General features: G+C 37.9%; 1 pseudogene; it reads left to right on the top strand.

The window, feature by feature from the left end:
• The window catches only part of LOC132107627 (period circadian protein homolog 2-like), a 68,776-nt pseudogene that overhangs the window by 11,110 nt on the left and 40,721 nt on the right, over window positions 1-16,945 (top strand).

The raw sequence follows: 16,945 nt of genomic DNA, 5'->3' as shown, positions 1-16,945 counted from the left end.
ACCCTCAATCCATCTCTTTTAGAGAACTACAGTTTAGAACTCCAGTTTCCCTTCTTCTTTTCATTGCAAAAACAATTGAACAAACTGTGTTCAACTAAGTCTCTGCCATTCTCACACAGAACAACCTCCTTGACAGCAACCAATCTGGCTTCAGAAGTGGACATTCAACAGAGACTGCCTTACTCTGTTGTTGAAGCCTTAAGACTGGCAAGAGCGGAATCCAAATCTTCAGTACTTATCTTGCTTGATCTGTCCACTGCTTTTGACATGGTTAACCACTAGATCCTCCTGTCAACCCTTCTGGCAAAATGCATCTCAGGAACTGGACTCCAGTGGTTTGAGTCTTACTTATCAGATAGGTCTTTCAAAGTATCTTGGAGAGGTGAGGTGTCCAAGTCGCAACATCTAACTAGGGGGGTGCCTCAGGGCTCAGTTCTTGGACCACTTCTCTTCTCTGTCTACATGGCATCAAAAGGTTCTGTCATTCAGAAACATGGCTTTTCATACAACTGCTATGCTGATAATACTCAACACTACAACTCATTCCATCCTGAGAATCTGACAGTAGCTGCTCACATGGATGAAGGACCATCACCTTCAACTCAACCTTCCCAAAGAAGCACAAAGTCACTTTTATGGACTTTTAAATGGACTTGGAGCCATCTCCAAGAATTGGCTTAAAACACATCTCTTCCATCTTTATTTTATCCTCTAACTTTAGCACTCACTATTCTAATTCTATTCTTAGAAGAAAAAAAATCTAAACAGCTTTCTAATCTTTTTGTATTCTATCTGTTTTCTTTTTATTTATTATATTATTTAAAAGCCCTTGCTACGTGTACTGCGCTTAAGCTAACTGAGACTTGTTATAGCACTTTTGTTGATTTTGATTGCTTCCATTGTCCTCATTTGTAAGTCGCTTTGGATAAATGTTTCTGCTAATTGACATATCTGCTAGAGAAATATCTCTTAACTCTTATGCTGTGTTCACACCAAACGCGAATAGAGCATCTGGAGCGGATGATTTCAATGTTAAGTCAATGCAAAGGCGCGTTTACGCGCGTCTGGTGGTCTCGTGGTGCGAATGCGGCATTTAGTGCGGCGTTACACGCAAATGGTGCTTTTGTGCATTTATGTGTTTGACATTTATGTGTTTGATGCGAATTCGCGTCTGCTGCCCGAGTTGAAAAATTTGAACTTTGCCGTCAATTCGCGCCGCGTTAACCAGTCAGGATCCTGCTCAGGAGTCACTCATTCAACACGGAGGAATGACTGATGTTGTCATTGAGCAGTCAACCGGAGCCAAAGTTCAAATTTTTCAACTCGGGCGGCAGACGCGAATTCGCATCAAACGTTTAAATGCACAAAAAGCACCATTCGCAATTAACGCGCGTATCGCGCGACACACTCAATTTGCTCAGGCCGGCAACACACTGGAAGCATGGCGCAAGCGTCTCAGCTGCGTGGCGTGTCCGTTTTTAATTCGGCTCCCATGTTAACAGGTTAGAGCTTGCAGACTGCCTGCCTGAGACGCGCGGAAAACGCGTGCATGCTAGAAATAGAACCGACGCCTATTTTTCACGCGACACGCAAGCGTGTTGGAAGCGTTTCCAGGCAAAATAGAATAGGAAAATGTTTATATGTCATTTTGTACACAAATACATATTCATTCATGAAACTTTGATGTTTGAAAGTCTATAGGTTGACACATATTCAGATATAAATGTAATTTAAAAAATAAATTAATAATTATCGATTTTCAAATATTGCACCTGTCAAACATAGTCTATTTTTCCGTCAATACTGTTGACGGTGTTCTTTATCAGTAGGCTTTATATTTATGCTCAAAATGAAGTATAGATATTGTTGTTGTGAAGACAAGAGTCTGGTCTGTCGGCGGTCTCCCTCTATGTCACCTGCAGCAGCAGTAACGCGCCAGCACTGCGTAAGGCACGCTTCTGGTGTGTAAAGACACAGAAAACGCGAAGCAGCCACCACGCAGCTGACACGCAGCAGAAACACCATGCTCACGCCACGCAGCCAGTGTGTCACCTATGGCAAGCCAAAGTGTTCATTAACGCCTGCTCGTCTGATGCGTCTGATTGCACATTGACATGTCAAAAGCGTGTGATTTTACAGCAAAACTCGCGTCCTTAGCGTGAGCTTTGGGATTGCGGAAAACGCCAGAAGCGTCAGAAGCTCTTAGTCCCTCCACGTGATTTGATTGTGCTTTATTGTACACTTTATGACTCATTTTCTTAATTTTTTTTTCATTAATTTATAAATGAAATAATTAAAAAAGGGCAGAAAAAATAGAAATACAAATTTACATTAAATGACTGAACAAAAAAAAATAATAAAAATAATAAAAAAAGAATAAAATAATAATGAAAATAAAATAAGTAATGTAGGACTGAGGGAAAAATATGTCAATTACTTGCTGAGGTGAACGAAAACCAGCTATGTATTAAATCAGGAAATAACGTCTCTCTCTCTCTTTCTCTCTCTCTCTCTCTTTCTCTCAATACTGTATATGAATAAATTAATTTAAATAAATTTAGGCATTTAGCAGACGCTTTTATCTGAAGCGACTTACAGTGCATTCAGGCTAACATTTTTTTACCTAACATAACATATAAATATATAAAGTATATTATATATTATGTAAAGTATAATATTATACACTATAATATATTATAATATTGTATCGTATTATAGTTATTATATCCATGTTGTCTGTCTGGAATGCAGCATTAGGTTAACGTCAATAAATGATCGTGTACTACAATGAAGAGTCATGCTGACATTTCAGCACTTGATAAACGGATAGCCACTCCTAAGTAGCACTTAAAGGACAGCTACGTGCAACTGTGTTAAGTGTATTTTTGGGAAACGCACGTGAAACAATAACGAACGATCGTGAAATGACTCGTAGAAAACGTTCTTAAGCATAAGATCAGTCGTCATTGGGAAACCCGGCCCTGATTAATTCATTGAAATAAATACATAAATATACTCCCCATTAATAAAACACCTGATGCTGTCGGGAGCTGACCAATTTTGTGAAATTCGCCTCAAAAGGACTAAGAGCACAATGAAGTTGCGATTGTTAGATGCAGTCTGTAAGACACCCACGGGAGCATGACTTGACGCGCGACACCGCAGAAAATGTAGAATTTAATAATATGAGCTTCTCTCAAGAGATGTTTTGCCACATTTCTTCAATTAAGGATGATTGCTGCGTATATGGCTGTTTCCATTTGACTGAAAAATATTTTATCCTTGTTTTGTCCATTAACTGATCATCTTGTCCCCTTAATATTTGTATATTATTATTATTGGTTATATTTTTATATTATATTCGTCTATATTCATCTTTTCCTTTCATTTCGATCTCTAATCAATAGACAATAATTGTAAATACTATAGTGTTTCGTTGAGGAATTAATAATTCTAGTATAGTTTCATTTGTAAATGAAAGCACAACATGGTAATTCATCATCACGCATGGGCATAAATACAATCACAAATTCAAAACTTTCTTGGCTTAATTGTCTGATAAATGATAAATGAGCATCTTGTTTTCATTTACAAACGTGACATTACTACGTGAATGATTCATTCCTCAACGGAACACTATTGTACTTATAATTGTGGTCTATTATTTAGCCAAAATAAAATGAAATATATGTTAAATTTAAACCACAGACTATAGAATACCTGTATGTCTTAAAATTACTTTGACTGCATTCCAACAAAAATTCCAGTCAGCATAATCAAAGCATGATTTGCATGTCGACCATTTACAGTACGCTATTATTTACAAAAGCATTCGGAACGTTAAGTAAAGAGATCGAAATCAAAGGAAAAGATGAATATGAACGAATATAATATAAAAATATAACCAATAATTATAGGACAATAATAATATACAAATATTACGGGGAAAAGACGATCAAATAACAGACTTATAATAATTTATATATAATAATTTAATAATGAAATAATTTATATTATAAATAATATAATAATCTCTTAATTCAAAATAAAACATTAATGAATCCAACTCTGACAATCCCGTGTTGGTATGGTCTCGCAGGTTTGTTTACGCAGGAAACTCGTGGCCACGACATAATATCACGTTCCCAAGAGTTATTATGTCATGGTGGTCATCTGTGCTGGTGCTACATGGTGCTACAGAGGTAACTTTAGATAGCAGCTAAAATGAACAACATTCGTGTAAACTGTACCACACCACTGATCTATAATAAAGAGTTTACCAGACCCATTTCTTTAATGAAGCTTAACCACATTAAATTAAAATGTGTCATTTAAACGACATAACATCCCTCAATATGACCGAGTGGAAAAAAAGAATATTTATGCTGTAGCAATGCCTTACCGTGATAGCCCATATATAGCGGATGAATCATTACAGACTTCTGCCCTATGAAGTGAGCACACGCTTTCAACGTGCCATTTTGAAAACACTAGGAGAGTGCACGTTTCTTTCGCCTGTTTGGATACTTCAAAAGACGTTTGCACCGCCAGTTTGGTTGACCTGTTTACACGTTCAAAACGTGTGTTTTGTCTGACTCAAAACGCACGTCTTGGACGCCCGTTTCTATTATGATAAACGCACGTCAAAAACGTGCGTTTTTGGTGACTCCAAAACGCACGCTAAGAACGCGCGTTTTTACTGCAAATCACACGTCAAGGACGCGTGTTTTGATGCACAAAAACGCGCGCTTCTGACGCGCGTTTTCCGCAATCCCAAAGCGCACGCTAAGAACGCGCGTTTTTATGGTAAATCACGCGTCAAGGACGCGCGTTTTGCTGTAAAATCGCACGCTTTTGACGTGTCAATGTGCAATCAGACGCCCGAGCAGGCGTTAGTGAACACTTTGGCTTGCCATAGTCACCAGCCTCATTCGCACCGCGAGACCTCCAGACGCGTGTAAACGCACCTTTGCATTGACTTAACATTGAAATCATTCACGCCAGATGCTCTACTCGCGTTTGTTGTGAACACAGCAATAGTCTCCTACTTGTTAAATTGAGACAATTGTACCAGTCTCCCTGAGACAATTCAAATGACACCAAACATAACTGTAAATATTAAATGCATTCATGTAGAACATTATACTAATGACCATTCTGAGTGAACCAAGTGGAGGGAGGATTGGTAAGGAAGGGAATGAGAAGGAACTGATAACATATGTGATAGAGGTGTTTCCTGCACCTTGGCTCTGTGGGGTGTCTCGAAAGATGCTTGTGTATGTTTGTATTGTCTGTTTATCAGGAGATCAAAGTATCTGAGGTTCTTTCATCCTTACAAGAGATGAATTAAATGGTTCTTTTTAAGAATGGGCCATTGAATTATTGGCTCTCCCGATTTGTTTAAAATGCAGATTCATTCCGAATGAAAGTATGGTTTTGGATGTTTGGACAAAAGTTCTGCTGTGGTTTTATAGGTAATGTTTACCAAGGCCAAAAGAATAGGTAATGTTTACCAAGGCCAAAAGAATCACGCAAATGTGTATTAATGAAAAAAAAAAAAAAAATGTTCACTGTAAAAGAGTTTTGTATGTAAATAGGGTTGAGAATAATTTTGAGTGCAATTGTATATACACACACACATACATATAATGTACATATGTGCGTGTATCGGTTATATAAATTGGACTTGCTTGACTGGAGCTGGACCTGAACACAGCTCAGTTCCTGGCCTCATAATATGACATAGGAATATGAAGAAAATTTTTTGTGTCTGCAGGATATTTTTACAGTTGCAGTGTCCTTGATCACAGGAAAGATTGTTTACATTTCGGAACAGGCTGCAGGGATCTTGAACTGCAGAAAAGATGAGTTCAAAGACAGATAGTTCGTGGAGTTTCTGACACCTCGTGATGTCAGTGTGTTCTACAGTTTTACAACACCATACAGACTTCCATCTTGGAGCATGTGCACCGGAACAGGTCAGTCTATCAATGCACATTGCACTGAATGGATTCATTCAAACAAATTGTCAACTACTCGCATACCCCCATAAAAAAAAATGCCTATTTTTAGGGGTGCACCAATACTACTTTTTTTTTCTTTACAGATCCGATTCTGATACCTGACATCCTGTATAATGGCCAATACTGATTCTATACCAGTACTGTTACTTGGTCAGATTTTAATATATATAACTTACTAACCTGCTTACTACACAATATGTTGTTATAAGTAAATAAATAAATAAAGCAAGCATGTGTATATATGTGTGTATTAGGGCGGTCAATAGATTACGATTTTTTATCAGATTAATCACACCATTTTTCTGTGATTAATCTCGATTAATCGCACACTTCGTGAAATTAAGCATAGACCATTTATCTTGTTTCAAATGTTTTTGTCTTCATTTGCTATATACAGCAAAGTAAACCAAAATAGTAGAAGGTGATTCTCAAAAATCTGTATTTTCTGCAAGCTTGTATACAAGACACATTTAGATGTCTTTCCAAAAAATGACACTTAGAAACTCCAAAAGACAGCAAAGGAGCCCATATAAGCACATATGAAAGAAAAATAAAAAAAATATATTTTATAGTATGTGTACAGTGCAACAGCAAAGAGCCTTTTTACATTTTGGGGGGGTCAAGTTGCGATAATGAACAAGACCACATGGAGATGCCAAAAAAAATAAATAAATAAACTTACCCAAATCAACAGCCTGCTGACTGCATATATCTACTACAGTACACAAATTCATTCATTATCGTGAATGTGTGTGGAAACAACATGAATTTACGGAAATGTCTGTGCGGTGCATAAATACAATGTGTGATCAGTGTGTCAAGAGCACTCATACACTCATTATTATATTATAACGGACTCACGCATGATTATTGTACAACTCCTGTATGCCACCTTTAACCTTGATTGCGGTCTTCATCCATCAAATCTTTACTACCGAGACCGGTTATCCAGTCAAGAAACCATAGTTTGCTTCTCATCTGGCCATACAGTGGTGAGATGTTGACAATCCATTCAGTCTGTACTTCACAAAGTGCGTGTGAGGTTCTCACACTCTTCAGAGACAGTCACAGAATATGACAGAGCTCTGCAATATCTGATGTAATCAGCCTGATTTATGGCTGCCTGTCTGTACCTCTGCAATATCTGGTTCACCACGAGTTTTCACTCTTATAGGGGGTTTCCTCTGGACAGTTGATCTGCCCTTTCGTTTAAAATCTCTGGAACGTGAGTTGCCCTGAGGGATAAAAGCCTTGTTTCACTCCACATGATCAGCCTCTTTGGCAACTTTTGCAGTTAAAGGGAGTGCGTGCCCCCCTGTCGATTGATGTAAGCAACCACTGTGGAATTGTCTGTTTTCACTGACACATGCTGCCTTTTGGTGAAGCTCAGAAAATGTTTCACCGCTAACAGATGTAAATGCGCGATCCAGCAATGAAAATCCCTCATTTTGAGCAGCCCCAAATGTACTACAGAAATCACTGAAGCTATTAGACCTAGCATTCGTAAGAACAGTCTGTACGGAACCACTTTTCCCATCTGAAAGCGGGCAATACATTGTGTGAAAAATGCAATTCTTACCTCTGTGTCAGTGTGACTCGATATGAGGAGGAGTCTATGCTTAGCCCCAAATATTTAAAAAAGATATAAATATATAAATATAAAAAAGTTTGTTGAGAGGGCTCCAAATGGCTCTTTTTCATGTTGATCATGAACCCCAAGCTGCTGAGATGGTTTAACACCATACATGTGTCTTTTACTGCTTGCTTTCTTGAGTATGAGCATATCAAATATTCATCTATGAATGACAATATTCTTTTCCTTTGTAATTTAATGGGAACAGGGCTACTTCCACACTTTTGGAAAAAACCCTTGGAGCTAAAGATAGCCCGAACAGAATGGTTTGAAACTCATAAGCTGTGGCTCAGTCTGCAAATCTGAGAAATTTCCTGTGAGAGCGGTAAATGTCTATAAATGAACATTTGACAGATCGATTGTCACAAACCAGTCGTTCGGACGAATCGATCAACAAAAGCAATTTGTGTTAACATTCTAAATACTTTTTGTTTAATACTGATTATTAATAATTTTGTTTAACACACGAAGGTCCAGAATTGGATGAAGGGCTGTTCCTAATCACAAAATAATGTGAATAAAAGCCTTGACTGCTCTCCTCCTTGGGCACCACTCTGATTGCCCGTTTGTTTAAAACAAGTTAATAATATTGAGAAGCGGTTCTTCTGCAACAGGTAACAACCTTTATCAGTTAAGAAATTCATAAAGTAATTTCTATTTAACTGTGAGGGAATATTTAAATCTGGTGGTGTCTGGTTATTTGTTTATCTAGCCACTGTGCTAAATAAAAACCTTGGATTGTTTTGTTTATTTTCAATGAGTTTGTGGATCTGCTCGGCCCTGGAAGTTTTGAGAACCTGTCTCCAGAGAAACAAATGTTAATGATAAATCCCCTGTTATGTTTGTACTGGCCACTGAATACAGGCCACCAGGGCACCATACAGATTTTAGTTTGGTGATTTTACATCCGAGTTAGTTCTGGCTGCAGATAAAGTTTTAATAGTTGGTGATTTTAATATCCATGTTGATAATGAAAACGATGCATTGGGATCAGCATTTATAGACATTCTGAACTCTATTGGTGTTAGACAACACGTTTCAGGACCTACTCATTGTCGAAATCATACTCTAGATTTAATACTAGATTGAATACTGTCACATGGAATTGATGTTGATGGTGTTGAAATTATTCAGCCAAGTGATGATTGTAACTGTCAAAAAACATGTTACAATGATATCTCAGATCATTATTTAGTTCTGTGCAAAATTCATATAGCCAAAATTGTAAATTCTACTTCTTGTTACAAGTATGGAAGAACCATCACTTCTAACACAAAAGACTGCTTTTTAAGTTATCTTCCTGATGTAACCAAATTCCTTAGCATATCCAAAACCTCAGAACAACTTGATGATGTAACAGAAACTATGGACTCTCTCTTTTCTAGCACTTTAAATAAAGTTGCTCCTTTACGCTTAAGGAAGGTTAAGGAAAACAGTTTGACACCATGGTATAATGAGCATACTCGCACCCTAAAGAGAGCAGCCCGAAAAATGGAGCGCAGCTGGAGGAAAACAAAACTAGAGGTATTTCTTATTGCTTGGCGGGAAAGTAACATATCCTACAGAAAAGCATTAAAAACTGCTAGATCCGATTACTTTTCTTCTCTTTTAGAAGAAAACAAACATAACCCCAGGTATTTATTCAATACAGTGGCTAAATTAACGAAAAATAAAGCCTCAACAAGTGTTGACATTTCCCAACACCACAGCAGTAATGACTTTATGAACTACTTTACTTCTAAAATCGATAATTTTCGAGATAAAATTGCAACCATTCAGCCGTCAGTTACAGTATCACATCAGATCACTATAGATTTTACTATAGACAGATTACAGAGCACTATAGACCCCCTGAGGAACAGTTCCACTCATTCTCTACTGTAGGAGAGGAAGAATTGTATAAACTTGTTAAATCATCTAAACCAACAACATGTATGTTAGACCCTATACCATCTAAGCTCCTAAAAGAGGTGCTTCCAGAAGTCATAGATCCTCTTCTGACTAGTTAATTATAGACCAATCTCGAATCTCCCTTTTCTGTCCAAGATACTAGAAAAGGTGGTATCCTCACAATTATATTCCTTCTTAGAGAAAAATGGTATATGTGAAGATTTCCAGTCAGGATTTAGACCGTATCATAGTACTGAGACTGCTCTCCTTAGAGTTACAAATGATCTGCTCTTATCATCTGATCGTGGGTGTATCTCTCTATTAGTTTTATTGGATCTTAGTGCTGCGTTTGACACAATTGACCACAACATTCTTTTGCATAGACTTGAACACTTTGTTGGCATCAGTGGAAGTGCATTAGCATGGTTTAAATCGTACTTATATGACCGCCATCAGTTCGTAGCAGTGAATGAAGATGTATCCTATCGATCACAAGTGCAGTATGGAGTACCTCAAGGCTCAGTACTAGGGCCGCTACTCTTCACGCTTTATATGTTACCCTTGGGAGATATCATCAGGAAACATGGTGTTAGCTTTCACTGTTATGCTGATGATACTCAGCTATATATTTCTTCGCAGCCCGGTGAAACACACCAATTTGAAAAACGAATGGATTGCATAGTCGATATAAAAAACTGGATGACGAGTAATTTCTTACTGCTAAATTCTGAAAAAACAGAGGTGTTAATTATAGGACCTAAAAACTCCGCTTGTAATAACCTAGAACACTGTCTAAGACTTGATGGTTGCTCTGTCAATTCTTCGTCATCAGTTAGGAACCTAGGTGTGCTATTTGATCGCAATCTTTCCTTAGAAAGCCACGTTTCTAGCATTTGTAAAACTGCATTTTTCCATCTCAAAAATATATCTAAATTACGGCCTATGCTCTCAATGTCAAATGCAGAAATGTTAATCCATGCATTTATGACCTCAAGGTTAGATTATTGTAATGCTTTATTGGGTGGTTGTTCTGCACGCTTAGTAAACAAACTACAGCTAGTCCAAAATGCAGCAGCAAGAGTTCTTACTAGAACCAGGAAGTATGACCATATTAGCCCGGTCCTGTCAACACTGCAGTGGCTCCCTATCAAGCATCGTATAGATTTTAAAATATTGCTTATTACTTATAAAGCCCTGAATGGTTTAGCACCTCAGTATTTAAATGAGCTCCTTTTACATTATAATTCTCCACGTCCGCTACGTTCTCAAAACTCAGGCAATTTGATAATACCTAGAATATCAAAATCAACTGCGGGCGGCAGATCCTTTTCCTATTTGGCATGCAAACTCTGGAATAACCTACCTAGCATTGTTCGGGAGGCAGACACACTCTTGCAGTTTAAATCTAGATTAAAGACCCACCTCTTTAACCTGGCATACACACAACATACTAATATGCTTTTATTATCCAAATCCGTTAAAGGATTTTTAGGCTGCATTAATTAGGTAAACCGGAACCGGAAACAGTTCCCATAACACCCTATGTACTTGCTACATCATTAGAAGAATGGCATCTACGCTAATATTTGTCTGTTTCTCTCTTGTTCCGAGGTCACCGTGGCCACCAGATCCAGTCTGTGTCCAGATCAGAGGGTCACTGCAGTCACCCGGATCCAGTACGTATCCAGACCAGATGGTGGATCAGCACCTAGAAAGGACCTCTACATCCCTGAAAGACAGCAGAGACCAGGACAACTAGAGCCCTAGATACAGATCCCCTGTAAAGACCTTGTCTCAGAGGAGCACCAGGACAAGACCACAGGAAACAGATGATTCTTCTGCACAATCTGACTTTGCTGCAGCCTGGAATTGAACTACTGGTTTCGTCTGGTCAGAGGAGAACTGGCCCCCCAACTGAGCCTGGTTTCTCCCAAGGTTTTTTTCTCCATTCTGTCACCGATGGAGTTTCGGTTCCTTGCTGCTGTCGCCTCTGGCTTGCTTAGTTGGGGACACTTCATCTACAGCGATATCGTTGACCTGATTACAAATAAATGCACAGACACTATTTTACTGAACAGAGATGACATAACTGAATCCACGACGAACTGCCTTTAACTATCATTTTTGCATTATTGACACTGTTTTCCTAATGAATGTTGTTCAGTTGCTTTGACGCAATGTATTTTGTTTAAAGCGCTATATAAATAAAGGTGACTTTGACTTTGACTATAGCTGTACATACTGTTTTTCCACAATATTTCTGCCCAGACGGTAACGCTGAGCCATTTACATGCATGCAAGGTCAAACAACCCTCTAATTTTCTCAAAATATGCATTTAAAGGGTTAGTTCACCCAATAATCAAAATTATGTAATTAATAACACCCTCATGTCGTTCCAAACTAGTGAGACCTCCGTTTTTCTTCGAACACAGTTTAAGATATTTTAGTCCGAGAGCTCTCAGTCCCTCCATTGAAACTGTGTGTACAGGTTACTGTCCATATCCAGAAAGGTAAGAAAAACATCATCAAAGTAGTCCATGTGACATCAGAGGGTCAGATAGAATTTTTTGAAGCATCGAAAATACATTTTGGTCCAAAAATAGCAAAAACTATGACTTTATTCATCATTTTCTTCTCTTCCGTGTCTGTTGTGAGAGAGTTCAAAACAAAGCAGTTTGTGATATCCGGTTCGTGAACGAATCATTCGATGTAACCAGATCTTTTTGAATCAGTTCACCAAATCAAACCGAATCATTTAAAATGGTTTTCGTCTCCAATACGCATTAATCCACAAATGATTTAAGCTGTTAACTTTTTTAATGTGGCTGACACTCCCTCTGAGTTCAAACAAACCAATATCCCAGGGTAATTCATTCACTCAAACAGTACACTGACTGAAATGCTGTGAATAGAGAACTGAAGATGAACACCGAGCCGAGCCAGATAATGACTCGTTCTAAAATATCTTTAACTGTGTTCCGAAGATAAACGGAGGTCTCACTGGTTTGGAACGACATGAGGGTGAGTTATTAATTACATAATTTAGATTATTGGGTGAACTAACCCTTTAATATCACCTAATTTTCCAATGATTCTCAAATGTTTCTCAAATCAGATTTGTTCGAAACAGTTGTAAAATTCATCCTATGGTCGAGCCTCACTGATTATAACGGATTTTTGTGAGATCATGATAAACTGAAATGAATGTCAGCTTTATAAGGAGCGCAGAGAACACTTTCTTGGGCAATTCATTCAGAATTTGAATAAATTTTGTTTTTCATTGTGCTGTTGGACCAGTCAGAGCTGCACGCTGCAAAAATCCACATATAGACTGTGACCAAAATGGTCGCACTTTTCACAGTTTTTGTGACACATGCAAGTCCTGTCCCCGACAGCCAGTTTAGTTTCACTTTTCTTTTTGTTTTCAAAAAGCTTGTTATCTTTGCTGTTTACCTCACGTTAAGCCATGGAGGCTTTCTTTATTTTCTTTTATTTGTTTGATTCCTCACTGATATATTAGCAAAACAGACAATCATCTTTTCTTGTAAAACGTGACATCAAGGTTGCAAATTCGAAGTGAAAGCATCCCAAGTACAGTTTAAAAACACAGCAAAGGAGCATTTCCCATTCACAAAATTTTAATCAAAAATAACACTAATGAAAAATTATTGGGTCGAATGTTGAACACTCGTTACCATATAACTATAAACTACGATAAAAGTTCAGCAACATGCATTGATTAATGCCATGTTGTAGAAAAAAAAAGAAGAAAATAAAATGCAAATGATGTGCTAGTGTTACCGAGAAAGTATAAAAGAGCGTCAGGTGGGAAGTATGAGTCTAGAGCCCTGTATAGTCTAAATGCAGAATTATGTGAATGCCATCAGTTAACAGGGCAAAATATGTCAAAATGTATAAGGCATGTTAAGCCTACACAAGGTAGCCTATACGTGAATTGAGTGACCATGCATGGTCCTCTCCAATAAAATACCCATATAGCACACAAAGTTATGACCAAAATAATATATTTTTTTTGCAATTTTTAAATATTATTTATTTTGTTTACATTTTTAAAATGTTTGTGTTAAGTCTCTGCATTGTTACAAAGATGGCTCTAGTTCTCAACTGAATATGCAGGAGAAGCATCACTAAATTTGGCCAAAGAAAACTTAAAATCGTCATTTTTCTATATTTGTGTTCATTAAAAGTGCAAAAAATCATTAACAAAAATCTGAAAAGAAGTCAATATTTTAGATTTTCAGGCAGCATTTTGTGTGTACGGTTCTAATTTTAATTTTGGTTTTCAGCATAGCATTTAAAAATACAATATCTGTTCTTTTTTCATTCTTTCCATCATGGTTAAACTACGAAAAAGGTATGAATGCAGAAGTACACTGACCCTGTTCCCTATTATTTTTCTGTTCTGTTTATTCTGTTGTTTCTTTTATTATTTTTATTATTTACATCTAACACTAACATTCTTGATTCATTTTCTGTTATATCTACGTGTTTTCTTTTTATTCATTGTAAAATATTAATAATAATAATAATAATAATAATTGCTATGTATACTGTGTTAGACTAACCGGGAATTGTCATGCCAGTTACATAATATTGCTTTGTTGTTGATTTGATTGCTTCTGTTGTCATTATTTGGATAAAAGCACCGGTTAAATGTAAAACTATGTAAATTTGATGTGATAAAATATATAGATTAAAATGTATTCAAACAAAATTAACAATATAGAATACACTGCATTTTAGCTTGCTTTTTTGCTCAAATGCATGATCTATTTAAGTCTATGTCATATTAACAAGAATCTATACTTCTAACCACAGAGAGCTAGTTCCAGCTTACACAACTTCTCAGTTTAAATGAACATTTGCAAATTGGTGTTTCGGAAAACACTGAATCATTTAACTGTTAGTATGGAACTTGCAACCATAGTTTGCTAACAGTGATTTTTGGAAATGCACCCTAGCTCTGATTTAAAAAAAAAAAAAAAACACAACATTTAGTTTGAGGCCAAAAAGTGTCTGATTAAAAGAATTACCCAAAATAACAAATCTGTTTTAAACACTTTGGCTCAATATAGTGAATGGTTTTGTTTTTGGGGAAACAGGTTGAGGGAGGTCTCATTTATTTACTCTACTAATCTCTCTATATCTTGCTTTCATTTTGGTCACATTCATCTTTGCTATTTTTCAGAGTCATCATCGACTGAGTTCATGCAGGAGAAATCCTTCTTCTGTTGAATCAGGTCAGACAGACTTGAATCAAGCACTATTAGACACATTTATGTTACTATTACACAAATTTATATTAACTGTTCATAGCTGTAAGTGCAATAGTATAATTTCACACTGCCATTTATTTTGTTGCTATCTTACACGCATATGCATAGTGTGGTAGGTTTGAAGTAGTCACTGCATGTTGTCAATATGTCAGATGCATATTGTACACTAGTCTAGTTGGATAATAATATCTTTAAAATGTGCTTTTGTGTATGTTTGTTTGTGTAGTGGTGGTAAAGAGAAGGAAGGAGATCTGCAGTACTATCCTTTCAGGATGACCCCATATTTAATGAAGGTTCAAGACCCAGAGCTCTCTGAGGAACATTTCTGCTGCCTTATATTGGCTGAGAGAGTTCACTCTGGATATGAAGGTAATCGCACACAGATGGTATTGCCCTCGAGTGTTTAGCTTTCAAGCTATTATTATAAATGAATAGGTTGTGTCTTTTGAATTATATTTTTCTAATTTGTAGCACCAAGAATTCCACCTGATAAGAGAATCTTCACCACAACACACACGCCAAACTGTGTGTTTCAAGATGTTGATAAAAGGTTTGTGTCTGTGAACCGTGAAAGGGGTCATATGAAGTTGCTAAAAATAACATTATTTTGTGTATTTGGTGTAATGCAATGTGTCTATGCGGTTTAAGGTTCAAATAACACATTATTTTCTTCATAATGTATATTAGTGTTGCTCCTCTATGCTCCGCCTTTCTGAAACACGTCCATTTTTACTAAGCTCATCGTTCTAACAAAAGAGAGGTGTACACTGACATGTAAGGACCTAAATTCGCCGTGATTGGCTGTCCACCACCACGTGACGTGACGTGACGGATTTCTGAAGATACTCGCAGTCACACAACACAAGTGTAGTTGTTTTTTCTCAAAACGTTTCCGTTTTACAATGCCAAAGAGGTCTAAAGTGTGGCTACACTTTAAAAAAGTGGATGCCGAGTCAGCAAAGTGCAACATATGCGATAAGAGTATTGCAACCAAAGCCGATGTTGCGGTTTAACTGGTTACCGTGTTATTAACTTCCTGGTTTAGGTCTCTGCTGCAGATGTTCTGGAACGACGGCCGCAGATTCGGCGATTCTAAAAGCACAAACTGGCGTGATATTAAGTGTCTTATAAACGCAGACATGCTCATTGCATGACTCTGATATTCTTGTAAAGATTACAAGTTATTAGTATGATCGCCTGTTTCGCGGCTGAAGTAAGTAGGATAAACAAAAAAATTAAAATAAAGTACGTCTGTGTTGGTGCGGGTTTTGAACACATGCTAAAAGACGGCGCACCGCAAGACGACAGTCACGAACCACCGAGCTACCGATCTACACAGAATCAGCTCCAGATCTCTGGATTCAAGACAAGACTCTCGGCGTCACATCGTGCAGCTGCTGAATCAAGGAAATGTGACCATGTTAACTTGTGACCTGTGTTTACCTATTATGAAAATAAACCATAGCAGAACGATGACTACATTTTATGGTTCATGATGTTAAAGAACATTTCATGACTTCTCAGACAACTGTACATTTGTGGCTACTGTGGGTAAAATGGGGAAACAGAGACAAGACAACCAGGTAAAATGGGGAGACAGAGACAAGACAACCAGGTAAAATGGGGAGACAGAGACAAGACAACCAGGTAAAATGGGGAGACAGAGACAAGAGAAGTGCAACACAAAACAAGGAGTCCAGGAGGGTGGTGGACTGGCGGAGGATAAGGGGTAGGGACGGAGGGCCAGGTCCTAGAGGGAAACGGAATGACAGACACAGACTAGAAACCCAGGAGGGAGGTGGACCGGCGGAGGATCAGGGGGAGGGACAGAGGGCCAGGTCCAAAGGAGGAAACAGACAGAAAAAAACAAAAGAAAACAAAAACACCAAAACATAAGTCCATGAAGGACATCACGTGATGCCCACCAGGGCAGAGCAGAAGACCACAACAACCGTGTGGTCAGGGCGGAAGCCCCCCAGGGCGGAGCAGAAGACCACCACTTCCTTGTGGTCAAGACCGGAGTCCCCCAGGACGGAGCAGAAGACCACCACCACCATGTGGTCAAGGCGGAAGCCCCCCAGGGCAGAGCAGAAGACCACCA

This window comes from Carassius carassius, chromosome 28 (assembly GCF_963082965.1).
Source record: "Carassius carassius chromosome 28, fCarCar2.1, whole genome shotgun sequence".
NCBI lineage: Eukaryota > Metazoa > Chordata > Actinopteri > Cypriniformes > Cyprinidae > Carassius > Carassius carassius.
The sequence above is the reverse complement of the archived record's forward strand: the minus strand, read 5'-3'. Positions and strand labels throughout refer to the sequence as shown.